General features: G+C 37.1%; 1 protein-coding gene across 1 annotated transcript in view; it reads left to right on the plus strand.

The window, feature by feature from the left end:
• OPCML (opioid binding protein/cell adhesion molecule like) overlaps positions 1-24,498 on the plus strand; it is a 1,459,533-nt gene that overhangs the window by 630,369 nt on the left and 804,666 nt on the right. The window lies entirely within an intron of this gene.

Here is a 24,498-nt window from a genome sequence, read left to right on the forward strand (position 1 = left end):
CTTCAGCTCAGGTACCATATTCTCCTTGAAAACTTTTCTAACTCCTTCTGCCAAAGTGATTGTGTCCTCCTTTATTTTCTCATAGACTTTGACTGGACTTTTCTTTTATCTGTATCATGTCCTTCCTTGGATCATAGTTATTTATGCATGTGTCTTCACCTCTGTTACACTGTAAATTGTTGGAGGTCAAGGCTTCTGTTTTCTTTCATCTTTGCCTAGCATCATGCCTTGAACATAATAAATATTTGTTGAATTAAATTGCATTCAATTATTTTCATTTTATAGATGAAGAAACACAGGTTTTGAAAGATTAAATCATATGCTCATAGTCTATAACTGAAGTAAAACATGAAACACCATTTTAACTTTATGGGTCAAAAAGGGAGCACCTATAAGTAATAGTTCTATAAGCCCAATTATAAATATTTAGGATATTTACATATATGCATATATAAATACACAAAGATGTATTTATATATGAATGTGTATGTTTAGGTGTTGTTTACATATAACAATGGGTATAGGTTTATATGTACATGGATGTACACATATAGATTTATATCTACATATAAGTATGTGTTTATAAATACATATAGTATAATGTTCAGAAGTATAGTCAAGGATTTTAAGCATGCTTATACATGTAATACATACAAACTAGAGACACATAAATGATCAAGAGCCAACAAGTTGAACAGCTGTTTTTTCGATAAAGTGGACTTTAGCTCACTCTCATTTATAAAGTTCATTTGGAATGGGTCATCAAATAAAGATCTGCTCTAATATTTCATCCCAGTGTGGAGGTGACATTGGCTACTTGAAGACTGAGCTCTGCCAAGCTCTACTAAATTAAAAAGTGCCCACTGGGACTCATTTCCAGAAGTTTTGCCAATTGAATGAAGCCTTATCAGTTTCTTGTTGTTTCTGGCCATGGAAACTCAGGAAGACTGTCCACTAAGGCAATAAAGTAGGGTTGCATCAATTTGATGGAGCAAGTATCAGCCAATGAAATGAATAGTCTCTATAAAGCCAGTGTTGTATGAAACCTTTTCCTCAAATGAAAAATGAGGGTGACAAGAGCATTTACCCTTCAGAGCAGTTGTGAGAGTCAGCTGAGACAATGTAAAAAATCTTCAAGTGCTATACGAATGTCAGTCACTATTATCCAGTAGAATATAAGCCCTTTGAAGGGATAAGGATAAGGCTAACATAGAAGGGGGTTTTAACCTGAATTTTAAAGAAGAAAAGAGAATATAAAAAGTGTGGAGCGATGGAGGGAGTACATTCAGGGACTGGACTGCTCTGTACACAAACACAAAAGCAGGAAAAAGAGTGTCATCTGTACTAGACAGTGTGTGAAGGGAACAAAAATACAAAAAAGTTTTAAAAATACACAGCTCACAATTAGGTAAGTTGGAGTCAGGTTGTATGAAGGACTTTCTATGCCAAATAGTGAAGTTTTATTTGACTCTAGAGATTATAATTTTTCAAGTAGAAAAGTGACACAGTCAAAAGTAAATTTTAGGAGTATCCCTTTGGCAGCTTGAGGAGAAAGGATGGATGTGGGGAGAGAGTTGAATTAGAGGCCTCTGACAAAATTATTAATAGCCTATGTTGAGTGAACAAAATGTTTAATCAGTAGGAGTGTGTCTGGGGGGAGCACACTTTGTAGTTCCCAACTGTGGCTTCTGAGTTCAGTCTCTGGGGGCCCCTCCAGCTCCTGTGTATCAAAGCTTTTCTAGGGGCTGCTGGGGTGATAACTACACTTCTGCCTCACAAACCACAGGGGACAGGAGAGACTCTGAGCAAGGACAAATGGAGGAACGCCCTCCCCCCATTCCATCCTGATAGCATGTGACAGTTTAGAGATTGAGCATAGCTGACTTTCATACTCAGCCCATAAGAGGACTGGCTGATATATCCCAGGAGGTTCCTCACTTTAAAAATTCAGGAAAAATTGCTACTTTTTAATTAACACAGCCCCTACAGCTCTGCTATCTATCTGATCAAGAACCTATTAACCCGCTCTCATCCTTCTCTTCCTTTTCCTTTTCTGCACTGGAGTTGTCATCCTTCTTAAAGCCTTCTTCAGCATGGGCGTGGTGGTATGATGATACTGGAAGGGATGCAGGCATTTGGGGAGAATGATGGATAGCCCCATGATCAATGGGCAACAGTTGTCCACCTTGACGTTTACAATGGAGTGGGCCTTACCACCGAGACCCTAATAGCTGGAAAGTCGTCTGCAGACTGATTATTAAAGGTCTGGCAAAGCTCCCGTGACAGAGGCAAGTGGAGTAAGCATTCAGGGAAGCATCCCAAATATGCTATTAATTTAAGTTTAATAAGACAGTTATTGAATAATAAATAACAACTGATTCATGAAAACATATTCATCAGGGGCTCCCGACTTGTTAATGCAGTTGAGGCTCACTGGGCTGTGATTCTGCCACAGTCCCACTTCTTAATGGTGGCAGCTCAGAGAGCTTGGAGATTTCACTCCCCAAGAGTCTTTGGACCCTGCTCTGTCTTTTCAGCCCACCTGGACTTGCCCTAGATGTGGCCTGTGTTTTTCAATTAAAGCTACTGACCCAGTTCTGCTGGGGAAGGGGAGGTGTATTCCTCCCAGGCTGGGGGAAGAGAAACCCATTATCTTCCTTTGTTCCATTCTGTGTCCTCCATAAGGTGTGTTATGTAAATGTAAGATCTGATCACCTTGTCTCAATCACAGGTTCAGATCTGACCTACAACTCTGTTTGCCACTTTCTCAATTTCCAGAAAATAGTCTCTCTTCCCAGTTCCACTCCCAATGGAACACTTTAAAATGGCTTTTGAAAAAAAAAAAAAGAAAAAACCACAACACTAAAGTTAAAAATATCCCTTTCCCCTCCCTTGCTCCTAACTTATTAGAACAACGCCTAAGGCAAGAGCGGTGTCATTGGCAGTTCTATTTGTGATGGGTCTAGAGGAGTTGATATGTTTATGAATATTTACAACTCCAAAAGGAAAGGCTGCTGTTAAGTAGAATTTTTTTATTTTATTTTATTTTGTAAATCTCCTTTCATAGCATCAAAATGCCACAGCCTAGGAGATGTTCTTTAGAAAGAATGTGAAGGCAGAGAAACAGTAAGCCATTGTGTGGGTGGGTGTGTATGTTGGTGATGGGGGGAACCTAAAACCTTTCACTGTTCTGAAACCCCTGGATGCCCAAGGATTAAAAGGGAAAGAAAAAATATGATCTAGCTGTTAGTTATCAGAGCTATGGAGTGATGCCTTCTTCCACCAGCTCCCCTTTCATATGGTGGTTTCTGATCTAAGATGAAAAGGAATCTCACATCACAATCTATTAGTGGAGGACAAGAGAGAGAAGGCTATCACTCATTCAGGCAAGGGCAGAGTGAGATAGGCAGAAGGGTGCAGGACTCATATTGGTTGCCAGAGAGGACATTAGGATATGTATGATATTCTTTAGTGAACTATTTCCCTTTCAAAACCAGTGACCTGCAGTTTTCCCAAACAGTCTATCAAATGGAAGGCTTGTTGTTTTACTGGTTTCTGTTTCTATGGTACCTGCTTTAGAGAAACATTATAAATTTAAACGCAAAATAAATCAAACCTATCTTCTTGGGGGACGAGTTATGCCATGGAATATCCTCTAATTTGATTGCACAGAAAGGCTAAGTGTCTTGCCTGAAAGCACCCAGCAGGCCGGTGACTGAGATGGGCAGCAATCCCAGTTTCTAACTTCAGTCCAGGACTTGGTTCACTAGGTTGCATCTCCATATCTTGTCAAAAGTAAAAAGACTTTGCTGTGAATGTCACATCCTCTGGGAGAGCAGGAGAACAATAATGTCTTACATTTACATAAACACCTTTCATCCCCATTTCTGTGGAGTCTCCTATTGGAGTACTATTTCCCAATGGCAGTCAGTGTTTTGGTTCACCTCTTGCTTAGTTATAGGCAGCCATCTGAAGCAGATGACTATTGAGTCATTACTGTGCTCTAATTTACAAGGAACATTGAAAAGAAGACTTTCCTTTGGCAGGCTGTTTCACCATTATGAAGCTGTCTGGCTGGGTGCAGTTTCATGTACTTCTTTCAACTAATTTAGAGAAGCCCATAACAAATCGAGCTGACATTTTCTAGAGGAATGGTGCAACAAAAAATCAGTAGATAGATTGTATATTGATCAGCAAATCTGTAATTTCTGCTATTGGTACCTAAGAATGAAGCGTCTGCTTGGACTTCAGTGAGAGAAATGCTCTATCACACTTTCCCCATAGTAACAATGCAGTGAATGCAATGGCAGGCTGGATGCTCCTGGAAGATCTGACAGAGATCTGAAACCAATCAGCTGTGTGACCTTGGCTCAATCAATTTACCTCTCTGAACTTCTATTCTCTTCCCTTTCCCTTCTCTCTTTCTCTCTGATGCATACACAGTCAGTCGCTCCCAGTTGGAAGCATCAATATGGATAGAAAGGTATGCAAAAAGATGGCTTGAATGTTGATTGTGTTTGTCAAAGTGCATATCATCAACTTTCATCCTCACCCTAGCCCCAGGCAAGCACTACTGCTGCCCCTAAAGAAATATCAGGATATGCCCAGAAATCTATTTTCCTCATTGTACACAGCTGTCATCTAACATTTTGGGCAACGGCTAGCAGTTCATGAAGAAGGCAGAAAGAAAATACTGAACTAATTTAAGTTGGTGGAGAGCGTGGAAGGATAGGCAAGGGGGAGGTGGGGGCCCTGAGTCAGCTTCCTTTTCCTGAAGAAGGAGATAATGAGAAGAATGGGTCCTTAAGGATGCCATGGTGGGGATTCATATTTGTTCTCTCTCAATCAATTCCAGAGGAAATTTGCACAGGTTTCAAGTCAAAATAGGATTTTTCTAACAGCCAGAGCTCCAACCTGCACCTGGACTCAGCAATTCCAGCTGTGCTCTCTCTGTTTCTTGCATCCTCACTGGTAATAAAGATTCTCAAATCAAAAGTGAGTTGATTTACAGGGCAGAAGACAATCCATCTGGGGTTTGCTCTCAATGCCTCCCCTACAAAGGGGTCTGATGCTGTTGTGTTATACAAGCCAAGGGGAATAGCTCAAGTACAGGAAAGAAGCAGTCTCCTGAGGGGACAAGTCAGGAAAGGGAGCTTGAGAAACTTTTGGGAGTGTTTTTCCAGTGTGGAAATTTGAAGGCATTTTTTTTTTCATTTAATCTCATCCCTTAATTTTCTCTTGATAATTAAATTACAGTAATAGGTTGACTAAAAATAGTGGAGGCGTCTTAAATGGCTTCAAAATTAAACTCTTCCTACAACAGATATGCAGTTGGGCTGCCTGGGTGCTTTCTGCCTCACCAACTTTCAAAGGAAACAGCATTGTCTTTACCTTGGTAAGGCACCCACCCTGTCAACATTTACCATAGGTAATTAGCCAAAGGTGGCCTAGAGATGGCTCGAAGCAGCGCTGAACTGCAGGGCTCGGATTAGAGATTTATGGCTGAAAGGGACCCCCTAGACTCCCGGGTCCAACTCCCTCATTTTAAGTGTGAAAAGACTTAGGTCAAGGGGAATTATGTGATTGGCTCAAGTTCAAAAGGTAGTAGCAGCAGGAGGATTTGAAACCTTAGTCTTCTGATACTTGAAACAGTGCCCTTCTTATTATCTCACAATGACTGGCCCTGGGCGAATGTGGGTCTGTTTGTTTTTTGGATTGTCACAAGTCACAGAATCCTTGAGCTTCAGTCTGCCGTTTGCATCTTTACAGTGAAGAAATTTAGGCTTAACCAGACCTGGAATCAGGAAATCAAGAGTCAAAATTTGACTTCAGATACTTACTAGCTGTGTGATCCTGGGAAAGTCACTTATGCCTGCCTCAGTTTCCTTATATGTAAAATGGGGACCATAATAGCATATACCCCAGGGTAATTATGAGATTCTAATGAGATAATTATTATAACACACTTAACACAGTGTCTGGCACACAATTAAGTATGAGATAAATATGAAGCAATTGATGATGATGATGATGATGTGATTTTCCAAAGAATATACCAGTAGTGTATTATGGTGGCAGGATCTGAATCCAAAGTCTTTACTTCCAAATCTATATCCCATACCTTTCCCCTTCTTATTTCTTAGGTATACACTGCTTCTATGGTATTTCCATCTGCCCCAATTATGGAAAAAATTAATAAAATTATTAGGCATATTTGGAGATCATTTTTACCCAATTCCCTAATTCTATTATAAATGAAGAAACTGAGATCCAGAGATCATGCCCAAAATTTTCCACCTTAGTAAGTAGATGAAAGGAGATCCATCTGGCCTTTCTAATTCTAAGCCTAGCCTCTATGCATTGAATCTTACTGCCTCTCTTCCTGGGACTATTTATATTTGAAAAGAGAACAGGAAGGAAAAGGTGATGCTTAATCCACAGGAATTACTTTCTAAAGATCCAGTCTCAGTCACTGAGACCCTTGGAGGTATTTGGGGTGAGCAGGAAAGGAGAGGGCTTCCTGCTGCCCCTAAAATCATGTCTTGTTGGTGATAACCTGTTCTAATTCTGGGGCAGGCTGGCACTGTTCAATTGGTTCCAGAGGGCTTTTTTTTTTAATTTGGGAGTTGAAAGGGTTGCTCTGCTTGGCAGGTGTGCAGTGGAGAGACAAGATGGATAGCTAGAGTGGGAACTCACATTGTCATTCCTTCAACAGTGCTACCATGAGGGGCCCTGAGTACCCATTTGCATTAAACATGGAGTTAGGTTCCCTATGCCTTTATTTTTCACATGTGATGGGGGGGCGTCTAATGGTGGCTATTAGTCAGTGTCCAGTGAGCGAATAAGGGGGCTCCTAGCATCACTTCACCATAGCTCAGTGTGCTGAGTGATTTCCATCCACAAGGAGCATGGAAAGGTCATTAGCAGATAGGACTGGCTATTGATCCAAGGGGAGAGCAAATAGGGTTTGGAGGCAAATCTCTGATCCACTCTACAATGCATAAGCAAACTTTCCAACTTGGAAGATGCTGATGAAAGATGAGAGCCTGGAGGGACCCAGGATCCTTCCCTTGCTGGGAGATTCAAAGAGCAGCTCTTTGCTGATCATGCATTAGACAGGTTGCTGGCCATGGTTGGAATAGATTCTTGACCCAAACCTTTTGCAAAAATTATATAATATTAAAGATGGAAACTAAGAGCCATAGAAACCAAATAACATTCTCAAACTAGGGTAATGGTGTAGCAGGAATTAGATAGAGCTTGGGTCCTCTGACTTCCAGTTTAGTAATCCAATAAACCATACTGCCTATTTGAATGTCCTTCCTATATAGGACTCCTCTTCTCACTACTTATAAATGATCCCTCCACCTCATTCTTTCAGACCTTCCTGTTTGATATCTCCTATATATGTTGGGATCATAGGCTTATAAGTTTAGAGATGAAAGGAGCTTTAAGGTAAGCTTCCAACCCCCTCATTTAACAAAGAACTTTAATACTTTCCCTAAAGACACACAGTTAAGCAGGATTTGGACTCGGGTTCTATTCCTCTGACTATGAATCTAGAAATCTTTCCAACATGCTACATTGCGCAGTTTAATTATTCTCTCTTCTTCTCTTCTTTTCCTTTCTTGTCTTTCCTTTTTTCCTTTCTTTTCTTGTGTATATGTGTGTGTTTTATACCTTCTATTTGATTGTAAACTCTTTAAGGAAAGAGACTGTGTAATTTTTCATATTCTGATTACTAATGCAAAATCAATTAACCTAATTAATGGAGACTTGTCATTGTTGTTCATTCATGTCCATGCATTGAGGTTTTCTTGGCAGATACTGGAGTAGTTTGCCAGTTTCTTCTCCAGTTAATTTGAAAAATGAGGAAAATAAGGCAGACAAAGTTATGTGACTTACATAAGATCACACAGCTAAATATATGAGGCAGAATTTGAACTCAAGAAGATGAATCTTCTTGACTCCAAGCCAAGTGTTCTGTGCACTATAGCACACCTAACTGCCCTATGGGATTAACTGTACCTCCCAGCTATGCTCTTTAATTGTATCGATAACAGATTGCTTAACTGTTCCAAGAAAATGTCTTATAAATAAAGTAAACAAAAAGTCATCATTGGAGACAGTGCATTAAGTAGATCCTTAGAGCAGCACATGGTGGTTGGGAACTAGCTGTTAGAGATGTAGATGAAACCCTTGAATGGATAAAATGTTATTCATGAATCTTTGTCTCTTTTGCTCTTTCTTGTACTCTATCCCTCTGCACATAAAACACACACACATGTGCACACATGCACACATACATATTCTCTAAATATAATATATAGGTAAAAGTAGAGAATGAAAATGACTTGCATTTAAAAAAAACCTGTGATTATTTCATTCATATTTTGATGGTCTTCAAAATTTTGATCACATAAACCTATAAAATAAATAAAATTAAGGAATTCCTCCAATATATGTACATTTACTTATTTTAAAATTATATGTATTTTATGATTATGTATATTATAAAACTTATTCAAACAAAAGTTAGATGAACATGAGATAATATTTAATTCTTGAATCAATAAAGAGCTACTAGACTTTATGGCATAAGGGAATGACATGGTTAGATCTATATTTTAAGGAAATAAGCTTTGTAATTTTATGGAATGTGGATCAGAGTAGGGAGAGATTGAGACAGGAAATCTAATTAAAACCAAATTCATAGTGCTTATCTTTTTTTGAGGGGTGGAGAGAACTCTGTTGAGGTATTTAGAGGGCATAATGGATAGAGCACTGGGTCTGGAGTCAAAATGACCTGAAATCAGATCTGATTCCAGATACTAGCCATGAAACCCTGGGCAAGTTAATTTAATCTCTGTCTCAGTTTTCCTCCACTGCAAAATGGGGTGTGTGTGTGATAGTAGCACCTAAATCCCAAGGTCTTTGTGAGGATCCAAAGAGATATGTGTAAGTATGGTGTCTAGCACATAGTGGACAATAATTAATCCTTTTTTCTTCATGGGCCTACTTTGGCAATCTAAAGAAGACTAAAGATCCCTACTTAGAATAATGAAGCTTAAAGACCCCTACTTAGAATAATGTTTTTTAATGTATACAATAAAATACATAGGCATTTTCTATGAAAAGGATCATTGTACTCAATGATCTTGGATTTATCTTCTAGCTCTGGAGTGAAGAAGGAAAAAAAATTCATCAGGATTGAGAGAAATAACATCTTCAGTTTAATTTGATAGTATTCCTTTTCCTGGAAAGAGGTCCCTCTATATCTAGAAAGTGCTTCCTTCTTAACCCCATCTTAGCTTTTTGCACATGAAGCTTAGAATCATTTCTCACACGATGCCTTTTCAAACATCTTTTCCTCTTTATCTATATCTTGCCACTGGCAAGATGACTCTAGAGGAGAGAGTGAGGCAAGTGACCTTGCATAGCCCTCTGGCACTTAAATTGAGTTCACTTGTATGTCATGGCATCCCCTCCCTGAGAGATCAAGGACAAACAATGAAAAACAACAACCTCAGTTATCCTCTTTGAGCTTATATCATACAATTTTGTAGATATTTTGTGTTTATTTGTCTGATGCATGTCTTCATCCTCAGTAGAAAGCTTATATTCTGCTTTCTATTCTATATTCTGCAGAATATAAGCTCTTTGTGGAGAGAGACTATCCTGTTTTTTTCTCTATATCTCCAGATACAGAGTTGTTTATTATATATTTATTGAATTATTTTCAATTCCATCGGAGCTTTTTGAGAGAGATCCCTAGAGGAGGTAAAATCTAAGCTTTCTTGGAAAAAAGGCATAGCATTTAAATAGACAAAAAAGAGAGGAAATAATCAAGTGAAGACAAAGAGATAAGATTCAAAGTATATTTTTGTTCAGGAGAGAAGAAGAGGCCATGAACAGAACAGTCCGATCAGAACCAACTATTAATTAATGGGGGAATAAGAAAGGAAAAAAAAAAAAACTTGAAATCAGATTAAAGAACCTTGAATCCTAAAATAATCTGACCTTTATTCTTTTAAGCAACAGGGAGTAATTCATTGGAATGCAGAAGGCAAAATGAAAAGATGGAGGCAATGTTTTAGAAAGATTAATCTGGCAACTCTATTTATTATATTAAAAAACCATTTGGAGGAATTTATGAAAAATCAAGAGTCAATGGGAACTTTTAGCCTTGGATAGGAGAATGTAAGACTGGCTCAAAATAGAGGAAAAGGGATCAGATGATAATTTGGTACTAATCTTTTTCCAGCCATAGCCTACCCACTTAGGTAAGTATCTTCTTCTCCCCAGGCTTCAGGCTTCTCACTCTTATAATGAGGAGTTTGGTTTCCATGTACTCCAGCTCAAAACCCCTATGATTTTATCACCTCATTCAGGGTGTCAAACTTGTTAGCAGGAAAACTGCAGTCAGACTCAACACATTTCTAATCCATCATTCAGGACACAAGAGGTGAATAGAGAGGAACAATTGCTTTGGACATTTTCCATTTGTTTTATTGGCTAGTGGAGCAATAAAGGGAGGGAAGCGCCCCATTTCATGGGGAGACCCTCCTTCCTATCTGTTACACCTCCAAGATTGTTAAATGTCCTGTGATTGGATGTTTAATCATAGAAAATCCAAGCTGTCAGAGAGAGGATGAGCATATTGACTGAGTTACTGGAGCTGATGAATTACAACTACATGAACCCAACCTTTCCATACTTTAATTTGTGGGGGATGGGGAATGGGAAAGGGAAAGCATAATAATTTCTAGTTTAGATGGCATTAGGTTTCATTTTAAGTTCTCTCGCCTTTCTTAACCTCAAAACCAGCTTTCTCTTTTCTTCATTTTCAAATGTAAAGAGACAAAGTTAACATTTTCATATCTCTTGGCTTTGAACAGCTCAGTTATAGTATGAAAAAAGTTGTGAGGGTTCCCAAAAAAAAGGGGATAGAAAAAAGAAACAGAAAGATTTAGAAAAGGAATCCCCTGAATACCTATATGTTTGAATCTCCTTCCCTTTAGTTCACCACTATCTTCCAAGGATTTTGTTTTATTTTATTAAATTTTATGTTGAATTAATTTTTAGCCAAAATAAACCTATATATGTAGTCAGCTAACCAAAATGCTTTATAACATCTTCTGATTATAAATCAATATATGAGCCAACTTAGATGAGAAAAAAAATCAATAGTTCATTGGAAAATTTAGAGAATTCAAAATCATCAAAGTATAAAGAAGCTGCATTATGATATAGGATAAATGGTTACTCAGATATAATTCATCATTGAATTATACATATATATACATATATTCACACACACATATATATACATATATATATATATATATATACACAAAGCTTTTTGATTTGTTACAATGAATTTTATTCTGTTTATTATTACTACTACCACTAATGTTAATGGTGTATTCTTTTTCTCATTATGTAAAGCAATTTCTCAAGTAGTACTATATATTAAATGTATATCATATTTAATATTAAGATGTATTTAATGTGTCCTTATGTGATTTTGGGGGGGTCTGAAAATTTTTGGCCAAGAGGAGGAATGTCAAATGCTTCAAAAGCATTTTCTATAAAACATTATTGAAATTGGTGCTATTTCTTTAAGAACATAGAAGCTACAAGTTATATTTGTAACTGCCATTCCATGAGATACATCTCCATAGGGAGTCCAAAATGGAGTATAGTCTTTGATCCAAGAGGATCTACAAGATATCCTAAGGAGAAGACAGAGGGAAAAAGATTGAGAAGAAAGTTCTTTTGCGTTAGAACTGTCTTAACTGTTATTTTATGAAGAAATATTATAAAGATAATGTTATGAAGTATTTTTAAAGAGAGACTATGAGAAAGGGAGGGCTTTGAAATAGGCTAAACATATTATTTTCCCGCTGAGAAAGAGAGAAAATTTTGAGAAAACAGATATAAAAAGGATAGAGAAGATTTCTTTTTTTGATAGAAGCATCTTAACCTTTAACTTGCAAAGAGGTGATTATAATTAATCATTATAAATATATGAATAATATATTATATATTGATTATACTTATAAAACTATAGAGATAAATCACTGATCTTTTATTAGTAAATGGAATTTCCAAACTGGATGAGACAGTAGTTTGTGTACACACATACATATGTGTGTGTTTTCATTTTATTGAACTTGTGAATTTACTAGGACAGGACTTTCTCAATGAGGAATCTCCTTGACTAATTAACACATGCTCTAGGACTTATACTCTTAAGGTGTTTTGTGGGACATTAAGAGCTTGAACCTAGCTTTTCTTGATTTCATTATGTGAAAGTGCTGCTGATGTGTGTCTAGATATGTATATGTATATGTGCATATATGTATGTATAAGTGCATATATATAGTTATAAAATATATATTTTTAGCTGTAGGTTTAGCTGTAGTTATGTAGGTATAGATATAGGTATAGGTATATAAAAAGAAGGGGAATAGAGAAAAAGAAATAAAGAAAAAAGATGCATGTATATGTATAATATAGGCATATATTTTTATTATTCAATCATTTTAGTCGTATACAACTCTTCCTTGACCCCATTGGGGTTTTCTTGGAAAAGATAACTGGAATGGTTTGCTATTTCTTTTTCCAGCTATTTTTTAAATGAGGAAACCACAGCAAACAGGGTTAAGTGACTTGCCCAGTCACAGAGCTAGTTACTATCTCAAATCAAATTTGAACTTAGAAGGAGGAATCTTCTTGACTTCAGACTCAGCATTTTATCTACTGCATTACCTAGCTGCATATATGTATATATGAATATAATTATCACATATAAATATAATTATATTAATATAATATAAATCTAGCTAATTATTGTAGTCAGTACATATTCAGTGTCCCTAGTTCCTTCTTTTCTTTGTTTCCCATCTTAGAGGATTTTTCATATTTCTACACTTTAGATTTTGTTCTTCTTTATGGCATTGTCATATCTGTCTGTTTAATCATTCACCAACTATGAAGCATTTAGATTATTTCTGATTTTTCTCAATAGTAATGATAATAGCTGTAAGTAGGTTTATACAGTACTTTTAAACTACATGATCTTATTTGATCCTCATAGCCACCTTGTAAAGTAAATAGAGCAAAACTTGTTATATTCATTTTATAGATGAAGACGCCAAGGTTCAGAGATATTAAATGACTTTCCTAATGACACATAGATAGTAAATAGCAGGGCTGTGATATGAATCCAGATAATAGGAATGTTCTTTCCATTATCTTAATTAATTATATATTACACAGTTGAAACGTCCTTATCCTAAAAGGTCTTTCAAAAATAGACTTAGAGTTATTTACTCACCTAGTTCTTTATGCAATTTGTGGTGGGAGTGGGTTGAAATAGAAACTCAACTACTTTTCTAGAAACAGACCAACTATTTGATGTTACTTTCTGAAGATGTGATTCCTTGGCTACTAACTCTTCTTTTTTTAATACAAAAATCTAAATAAAATAATGATTATGATAAAAAAAATCCCTCATCATCTATGAACCCACAAAATCATCCTCTTCCCCACATGACCTGTCCTAATACTTGAAAGGGACTTCCCTCCCCACTACCAAGAAATATTTTCAGATCCCTCAACTCCTAGAGGGAAAGGTGATGGGAGGGAGGGAGAGGAAGGGAGAAAACACCAGCAGGAAGGGTCGGGAAGAGAGACGTGTAGCTTGGCTGCTAATTCCTTTGAAAGGAAAGAGCCAGGTGTTGGCCCTGCTGTTTCCTGGATCTGTCACAGAGGAGAAGCAGCATGAAAAGGAAGGAAGCTTTGTGTCTCTCATCCAGGTACCTTAGCAGGATCACAGAGACCTGAGAGAAGAACTATGTCAACCAAACTACAGCAGAAATAGCCTGAAACATTTCTGGGACTTGGAAGCCACAGTTAGAGTTAAAAGAAGTTAGTATTCAAAACTGACAAGACAGAAAGAGGGGATATGATGGGGGGCATGAGATGCTTAAAACAACAAAAAACAACCAGGAATTTGGTTTGGTTTGTTTCAGTTTAAGAACAGAATACCTTATATTTATTTTATACTTTTAAAGATACACATTGTTATCTGCTTCAATCATCAAAGTAATCCTAGATTTAGGGAAAACATCCCTTTTACACATAAGAAACGGTTCTAAACTAATCCAATATTACATAATTTGTGAGTAGAAGACTATGTAACAAGCCTTTCTGAATTTGGATAGTCTGGACTCAAAGCCTTTCTGCCTATTGGCCCTACCAGATGAAAAATTAAATTCTACAATTGTAAAGGGGGAGAAAGGGGGAGGGAGAGGGAGGGGAGAATGGAGAGGGAGAGGGAAAGAGGGAAAGAGAGGAATGAAGGAGGAAAGAAAGGAAGAAGGGAGGGAGAAAGAGAAAGGAAGGAAAGAGGGAGGGAAAGAGGGAAAGGAGGGAAGAAGGAGGGAAAGTGGGAAAGGAGGGAAGAAGGGAGGGAGGAAGGGAGAAAAGAAGAAAAGAATTATATGTATGTGTGAGAGAGAATATATGCACATCCATGTATGTATACACATACACACATATGCATATGCATATGCACACACTGAGTAGGACATTTTATGTAAGAAGCAATTCTCAGAACTAGAATGGCCTGGTTTAAAATCTTGATCCTGATACATACTGGCTGTGTGACCCTGGGCAAGTAACTTAGCTTCTCACTACTCAAGCATGAAATCTAAAATTCCTTTATCTGATCACAGACTTTTATAATTCCATCTTTCTATATATTTTATGCTTCCTAACCGTATTCTTTGTTTGCTCATGATGTCTGCTCTCTCCATCCCTTAGTTTTTTCCCCAGGCTATGGTCCTCCTATTCTAGCTATACTTTCCTCCGTTCTTCATTTCTGTTCTGTGGTGAATCATTTCAACTCTATACTTTACATATAAAAGTCCTAACCCTTGTCCTATTACCAATAATAACTTTGTCAAACTTCAACCTTGGAAGTTTCTCCTACCATCTACCTACTTCATTCCTATTCAGATGCAGATGAGCCAGCCTGGAGAAAATCAGGAAACTTTACCCTTTGGGAATAAATAAAATTGATCATCTGTAATTTAACTGGACTCTCAGTGTAGCAAGGCATTTTTTGAATATCTCTTTAATGGTTTTACTGTCTTAACTCACTCCAGCAGTCAGATATTTATAACTTTTCATCCCTTCTCCAGTCCCTCAACTATGTTGGGTATATCATATGTACATCATCTCCCCAATTACAATATAAACATCTTGAAGGCAACAATTATGTTTTTACCTTTATTTGTATCTTTACCACTTAGAATAGCACCTGTAATATTAGCACTTAGTAAATGCTTACTGATTGATTGACATGCTCCAAGTCTTTAGATTTCAGAAAAGGGGCCAATCTATATTTGCAGAGTGACTTTCTTTATCTGAGCTCTTCCTAGGCCAGCAAAATCCAGTCCAGTCTCTATTTTTTTCTCAATCTGTACACACACATACATACATATATATTATATGCAAATATATGCACATACAGAGGTATATAAAAGATATATACATGTTATATCCTATCTATGCAAAATTTATAATGTATATACACATTAACATATTAACACAAGGAGGCATATATAAATGGCACATGTGTATGTCTTGTGTGTGCCCATGGTTTATATGCATGTGTGATGTATGTATTATGTGTGTGAGGGGCCAATGCTTAGGACAGTGGATAGAACACCTAAAGAAAAGAAGATTCATCAAATCTGGCCTCAGACACTGATTAGCTGTGTGATACTGGACAAGTCCCTTAATTCAGTTTGCCTCAGTTTCTTCAACTGTAAAAGGAGCTGGAGAAGGAAATGGCAAAGCACTCAACTTTTTTTTCAAGAAAATGCTAATTGGGGTCATGAAGAGTCATACACAACTAAAATGACTAAACAACAAGGTGTATGTATACATGTATGCATATTTGCATTTGTATATATTAGTTTTTGAGAGGTGATGTATGAAAAGAGTGCCTCTGGAACATACTTTCTATATGACCAAAGAAAAGTCAGTATCTCTCAGTGCTGCAGGCAATGATCTAAGACTCTCATTTTCAGATGAGTTTCTAGTCCATAACAATACAGGGAAGACTAGGGCTCAGTCCTAATTCTTGTCCTTAGTTCTGATTCTAGTCCCATTTCATCACTTTCCCTCTTCTACTATACTTCCTTATGATCTGTTACATAGGCATCAGAAATACATAAACAAGAGCATGAATCTCCAATTTTTAAGAACGCTCACTCTCAGTTTGCAGATATTTCAGAATTGAGAGCAATATGAATGCAATCTATCATATTTTATTTGCTGGCTCGTGTATGGCCAATATACAAGAGGAATTTCAAATCTTTAATTCTAAATCATTTTTGACCACAGTGCAGAAGTTCAAGGAGACAACTAGATTTGAGCTAAAGAAGGGGAGAACTGGTGCCTTTGTGCAAAGTTTTGGCCTGATATTGACAAAAAAGAAGTTCTGAAAATTGTGAAGGAGGACAGACCCACTAAGGAGTATCTTAATATAAATAGATTCCAGCAACTGCAAACACTTGGTCCTGTTCTTTTAGGGTAGCAGAGACTAGGTTTGTTTTCACTAGAAAATAGCATTCATTTCAAGGTGATTGTGACCTTGGGGGAGAGGGAGAGAAAGAGAGATAGAGAGAGAGAGAGCAAGATGAGTCAAAAAAAAAAAAAAAAAAACAGCTGGGTTCTCTTCTTGTTCTTTAGCAGGATCTGCATTTCCTACTGAACAGCTGTGGCAAACCCAAAATTGACACTTGAGCTAAGTATAAACTTCCCCCTTTGTCTGGAAAGGTGACAGATTGTGCTGGCAAAGAGATGCTTGAGCTCTCCCCTCTAGCCTAACCCTGAATGAATCTCAGAATAGGTAGTATTCAATGGTAAAATCCTTGAGTTGCAATGCCTAAACAGCAGCTAGTCTAGATTCATGTTCCATGGGTGAATCTTTTTCCATACCATCCCAAAACAGGTCATCCAGGTTCCACAGATATACTTCCAGTGAGGGTAACTACCTCAGACAGTATCCCATTGCACATACATACAAATCTCTATATTTGTAATTCACTTACTCCAGTGGGAACTTCCAAGGATTAAGTGCATGCCATAATCTTTACATTAGGCATTTTTCATCTTATGAAATTTTGCTTTGTGGATAACTAGGTCTACCTTTTCTATGTCACCATGATTTCACCAAAGAGACTCTGTAGTGTTTGGTGTTCAATGGAATATGTACATTAGCAACAAAGAAGAATATTGTTGGAACCTAACAACAGGGAATCCCACTGCCATTTGCAATTTTTCAGGGATGTCTCCTTATCTCTGGAAACTCCCTTAGATGAAGCTATTTGTCAGTAGATTGTTGATACTTGATTCTTGGGAAAAAAATATTTATTTCCATGGTTGCATTTGTAGTAGAATTTTAAATGATTTCAGCATATTATATACCTGAGAATCATCTTATTCAAGAATAATATTTATGGCTGCATTTTGTTATCTTTGTACAAAACTTTTTTTAAATCAACAAATACCAGGGTGGGTTTTTTATTTGCTATATTTCTTAATTAATCTTAATGACTATGAAAATAAAGGCTATTTTATACATTTGTGTCAAAAATATAATTTTCCCCTTTTCTTGTTTTCATCAAGGATATCTTTTAAGAATATATTGGTCATTCTCTTAAAGGTTTTTTAGAGACAAGAAAGTTGATATGTAGAATAATAGTTGCTAAAGTCTTGGTGGACTTATAAGTAATAGTACAAACCTCTACCTGTTCTATTTACTTTTATTCTTTTTCTTCTTGAAATATCATGGAAACTGATCCATAAACATTTTTAAAAGAAACATGTTGCCATTGTCAGTTTTTGTTATGGATATTTAATTACTTCTGAATGGCTCTTACCAACTTTCACATAATAGGAGTTTAATACAAGAACATAGAACTAAATATATTATATTGTTTTTTTCTTTTAACTAGTTGTCAGTCTGATGCTTCAATTCCTTCTTTGGCAAATATTCATTTCCTACCTGTTAAGATATAGTTCAATCTCATTTTATGAGTGCAAATTATTATTATTCATTCATTCATTAAATTATTTATTATGTGCATGCCATGTCTAACAGCTTCTGATTCTCTTAGAAGAAAGTTTTTTTTTTTAAGATAAACAGATAGGAAGTTTCTAAATAATCCACAAACACTTTGGTTTCTTTTGATTTTTGATCTAGAATCATATTTTCCAAAAATGTTGTTTGCTATTCTCTCTGCCTACTTTCACATTGAAGTCATAAGTAAACAAGTTGTCTTGACTCAGTTTGGAAAATTGCCTTCATAGTATTTTCTTTCTTCATGGTCTGCTATAGATATTGTGTGAGTTTTTTCATTCCCCAATTCATCCTCCACATGGCTGTCAGACAGATACACTTACCTTACCACTACCCTGCCTAATAAATTCCAGCAGGTTCCCATTAAACCTACGATCAAATATAGACTGGTCTGGCATCTAAATCCTTGTACAATATGCCTCCAACCTACTTTAATATACATTAATTCCATTTATACTTCCATTATCCAACTATACTGGCTTTCTCACTGTTGTTCACACATGCTATTTCATTTACTGACTCTATGCCTTTTCACAAACTGCCTTGTAAACCTTGAATGCATTCCCTCTTCATCTTCACTTTTTAGACTTCCTAGTTTCCTTTAAGGTCCAGTTCAAGTACAATCTACATGTGAAACCTTCTATGATTCTTCCTAGCAACTAGTACCTTTCCCCAAATATTTGTATTATATTCATTTTGCATATATTTTGTCTAATAGCTGTATACTTGTTTTCCTCAATAAAATCCCTCTGAGGGAAAGTACTATTCTATTTCTGTCCTTGCATCCTCCATTGTCTAGCACAACATAAGGGTAGTAGCATGTAGTAGGTGCTTAAACAATGCTCGATAATGGAGCGTTCAGTTGAGATTACTTTCATTACAATCTATTAGTTTACATTCACCAGAAGCACCGCAGATGTCCCATGAAATAACATTTCTTGATGCCTTTGGGTTCTCAGTGAAATCAATTCTGACAACTTCTTTATTCATCTCTCTAAGGAGATGTTCTTTATATCTTTGGGTTTCATTTCAAGCAAACATATGTTTGCCTCATATAGCATTCATGTATCCACATGACTCCTAGAATTTAGACCTAAAAGGAACTTTCAACCAACTAGACAAGGAATTTTTAACCCTTTTTGAAGATGAGTAAAGTCTATTTTTCTTCTTTGTAGCTACTTCCACATTGGAGTAATAAGTAACATACTGATTCAATGTGGATAATCTCTTTCATGGAATTATTTTCCTTCTTCGTAATCTACTATAAATGTTGTTGTATCTATCTTTTCTATCTTCACACAGCTGCCAAAGTGAAATTCCTTAAACGCATTTCTGACCATATCATTACCTTGTTCAATAAACTCCAGCTGGTTCCTATTACCTCCAGGATCAATTACAAATTCCTCTGCTTGGCATTTAAATCCCTGTACATCATGCTTCCAACCTTTCTTACCCAACTTTTGTTATTATGTAGTCATTTTTCAGCCATGTGCAGTAACTCTTTGAGACATCATTTGGGATTTTCTTAACAAAGATAATGGAGTGATTTTTCCATTTCCTTTTCCACATTATTTTACAAATGAGGAAACTGAGGCAAACAGGGTTACCCAGCTCTTAAATGTGTTAGGTCTTCATAACTCCTGGCATAGGACAGAATTCCAGGGGGATATAACCAATTCTCTTAGACTTCCATTCAAACTTAGAAAGATATCAAAATATGTCCTATTACCCTCTATTTAAGCTGGAGTGATTTAATTGATTTAATCAATTAGATTTAATAGATATGCATTTGAAAACATCAGTCATTTAGCAAAATCTTGAAATTTTTTAGACTAGATCTCTTCAGTTTTGCAAATTTTTTTCCCTATAATTGCTAAGCCTTTTGTCAGTTTATTTGCCCTCCTTTTGCTACAAACAAGTTTGCCAAAGTCATTCTTAAAATACAGTGCTCAAAATAATAATCCAACTTTTTATTTGTATAATACTTTAGAATACATTTATTATGCTATGTGATTCACCCAATAGTCATGTAAAGTAGTCACTATTTCCTTATTTTTTAGACAATACTAAGGCTCATAAAGATTGGATAATTTCTCTTATTAGGAAAAGATCTGAAAGTTAAAGAGATTTCTATCTAAACCAGAGTCTTCCCAGAGAATTATACTGTACACAGCTGGAAAGATATTCTAGATATGGCCTCACTGGCATGAAGTACAGTGAGACAGTTGCTACTCTTATTCTTATCACCATGCCTATATTTTTAAAAAGCCTAAAATGCATTAGTTTTTTTTACTAATGTTCCCCTTCCCATAGTTTCAGGTTTATTCATTTGTTTTCATAAAAAGGGAAGAGAAGGAGCTGGAATAAGCATTTATTTAGTGCCTAAGAAGAGTCAGTCATTGTGCTAAGTACCAACCTTTGCATTTATCCTTATTTAATTACAGCTTGTTTAAAGCATTGTTTCAGCACATGGAGAGCTTTAGTAATTAAGTTTTTTGTCTTGTAGCTTCTTACCTATTTCACCCACCATTGGATAGGTAGCATATATATGAAATGAATCTACATGTTCATGGAAATAATTGATTTAAATGATGAGCAAAATAGGGTGACATACTGAGTCCTGAAGCATTCTTTTGTCATATGTGTTGCTTGTCTTTTAACTATTCAATTTTCTATAATATTTAGTGATTCACTATTATTTTAAAAAATATTTGACAGAGCAAATGGACTTGCAACTCAATGTTGTAACTTCTAAGAGGTCTAAGATAAAGTGCAGGTAATTTATCTAATGTCTCATAGAATCATAGGACTAGATACTGTCAGCCCATCTTTTTACTGTTTAGCTAGACTTTACAGACTTTATTTCTCAATACTTCTGTGTCTCACCACGTGATTTCTTCTTTTCCCATCTCCAAGTTTTTAACAATCAGATCCAAACTTTCTGGTTTCCAAGGTCATGATCACAATCTCAACAATGGAGATGGTGGGATTCATTCACATTGAGCAAATCTGACCTTTGAGGTGGAGGAAGAGGGAAAAAGAAAAGAGGGAGGAGAGAGAGGAGAAGAAATAAAAATAGGAAGGATATGGGGGGATGGAAGGGGAGAGAGAGTGAGAGAGAGAGAAGAGGGAGAGAGAAAAAAGAAAGAGAGGGAGAGAGGTGGAAGAGATGGAAAAGAGGGCAAGGGAAGGAGGGAAAGAGAGAGGGAGAAAGAATGTGAGAATGAGAGTGAGAATGGTGTTGGACTAAAGTTTCAAATGCTTGGACTAAAACTGGAGTGTACAACAAGCAAAACAATAATTCTAAATCACCTGAGCCTCCCTCCACATTCTGCTCCCCTCTTTGTTGGACAATGACTTCTGTTTACTCCCATCTCATCAGCTAAGTCTTAGAGGACCAAGTCGGCTTTGTTCTTGAGCTTTGGAAGGGGACAATCTGTGCTCGGGTGTCCTTATTCCTTCTTTTTCTTTGTCCCTGGAAGTGGAAACTGGAGTCGAAGGATGGAGTTTGCTGAGGAGATACATGAGCGTGTGCTTGAATTATTACTTTTTGTGGTTGATGGAGTAGAAAGTTTCTCCAGGAAGAGGCGGCTTTGCAGCCGCCGCCAACGATGTGACAGATAGGGTGCCAGGCCGCCCTGCACTTACCTCTCCTGTCTGGCTGACTGCAGCCAGAATGAAGATAATCTATGAGCAGGAGTGCACATCAACATCACTCTCCCCTCCGTATAAATCAGGAGGGGAATAATGCTTATTGAAAACAACGCTCCCAGTGCTTCTCCTCTTCACGCCTGGGGCATTATCCATCTGCTGCTGAAGGTCACATCAGCCTGATGAGATGAGGGAGGTGTGCTGGGGGATGGAGGGGATAATAATCCTTTCAAGGAGTTCAAAGAACCTTGCCAGGGTTCAAGAAATGCTTTTCCTAGTGCAAATGATCATATGCAACAAGAGACTTTGAATGACCATGAGAGAGAGGACCAAAAAACAAAAACAAAAACAAAAACCCCCACACACAATGTATAAGGGTAGACTATTTCCCCAAGTTAATTATAAGCTCTCTCCTCTTTTCACACACAACCACCATGCCTTTTACATAAGTGATTTGTACATTTAAACACATATGTATTCACTTCGCTGAAGAATATTTACACTTGTGGTTGTAGCTGTTTGGTGGCCATTCTCTCTAAAGACAAGACCAGTCCTGTGGTAAACAGAAATGCATGTCAGTTCTCTCAAGATGGAGCAGAGCAGGCCAACTTAATTTCTTAATTACAATCTACCTTTTCTTTCCTGGCTTGAATAGAAGGTAGGCACTTGAGCAGGCTCTAAGTGAAGCTTAATAATGGTGATGCCTTTGATTTAAAATGTCGAGCATCATCTTATAGACGTTTCAGGAAAATGGCTTAAAACTTCTTGTGAACTTAAACATCTTATCTTTCCATGCCAAATGGTCCTTCAGTAACCAAAAGCAAAAACAAACTTTTTTGCATCATTTTACAAAGCCACTTTATTTCCTGGCAGGAGAAGTAATGTGGTGTAGTGGCTAGAGAAGAAGGAAGACACATATTCTGTTTGGTCCTGGGCAAATCATTTAGCCTCTAAATATTCAAGGCAACTCTCTAAAGCTGTAACTTGCAAAGAAGGGACAAACCTGCTTTGATAGAGGGGATTTTTTTCATTTGGAGTTTCCCTATACCAAAGAAATAATAGAACAGGTCCCTATCCCTATTTTATGATAGGTCCTAAAAACAATTCAGATCCGCTTATGTCTATACCTGTTTTGGCAAATTTAGAGGGGAGAGTATATCTATCCACCCAATGGCACTAATCGTGATTTTTGATGTGCACTGAGATAATTCTTCATCTAAAGAAAATAAATTAATGAAGGAGACATAATTTATTAGAAGCCCTTTGAATGGGCTCAATTTTTTTTTAATGTGGTTGCACCATTTGCAACTCCCACTTTTCTGTGTGTGTGTGTGTGTGTGTGTGTGTGTGTGTGTGTGTAAAACTGCTTTGGGGATGGAGTTGTCAACTTCAGAGCAACCAAAGCACTTGTCTTGTCAGGCTCCTGGGTAATTTATCAAAGAGAATAAATAGGCAGGGTGTCTCATGTGAATCTAATCTCCCCTAACCTGCCAGAGTAGATTCCTAAGGAAGGAGAAGATGCCACAGGGGTTGGAGCAAGGGGATGAAGGGGATGAAAGGATACCTTTCTGTGGCAAACCTCCATTTGTTCAGAATTTTTTGTGCATGCAAGATGGATATATTTTTGGCCTCTGCACAAATGGACATAAATAACTGTAACCATTAGTGGCTAAAAATGGACATCCATTTTTGTATCACCAGAGAGACAGACTAATTATATTAATGTATAGTAATTATATATATTTATGTTCAGTGTCCTCACTGCAGTTCTGAGATAAAATTCTCCTCAGACCAGAATTAGTGACAAATCAGGAATGGAAGAGTGTACCAGATATATATTTGGGAGTGGGACTTGCATCTGAAATGTCTTTAGTTGTCTGTAAGAAGAGAAGGGTTGGGGGGGGGGGGGGAATAGACAGACAAAAAACATACAAAGAGAGAGAAAAGAAAAAGATAAAGAAGAGAGAAAGACAGAAAGAAAGAGAGACAGACAGACAGATAGAGAATAAGAGAGATACAGAGACAGAGACACACAATGATTTCAACAAAATATTGGGTTAGAACATAATACTGGCCACTAATAACGAAGTGATAACTGGGGACATGTCTGCTGGGTTGTAGTTAGAATCAGCAATGAATCTTTTATGATGTCTCATTTTAAATCTGGGCAAGGAAGTTGCCTGGGTGACAAAGAAACTCCTCACCTGCCAGCAGATCTGATTAGCTTCATGCTCCTGGATGGCACCAAGACTGGGAGGCAGTCAAACTGAGATTGTTAATCCTTTATTTGACTGCATTTTTCCTTGATTTCCCAGTTTGGTTGCCCCCATGGGCTCACACCATTGGGGCTGAGAGGAGACTCTCCCTACATCTTAAGCCTGGCTAGGCTGCGGGGGGGAGTAGGGGAAGATTTTTGAATCCACAAATCACTAACCTAATTCTCTTGTGGGTTTAACAGTTGTGAGAATCTAGTTGAAAATGGGCTCTTACAGGTTCCCAGGATAGCTCTGCAGGAGGCCAATGCACGCCGTCACTATTTTCTCCTACCACATGCTACTTCATTGCTCTCACTATGGGAGGCTGCCTAATAAACACCTTTGCTTTACTTCTTTGCCTGCTCATTTCATGGAAATGCTGTGACCCTGGCAATTCTGGGCAGGGATCTAGGGAACAATAGAATTCAG

Source organism: Sarcophilus harrisii, chromosome 3 (genome assembly GCF_902635505.1).
Source record: "Sarcophilus harrisii chromosome 3, mSarHar1.11, whole genome shotgun sequence".
Taxonomy (NCBI): domain Eukaryota; kingdom Metazoa; phylum Chordata; class Mammalia; order Dasyuromorphia; family Dasyuridae; genus Sarcophilus; species Sarcophilus harrisii.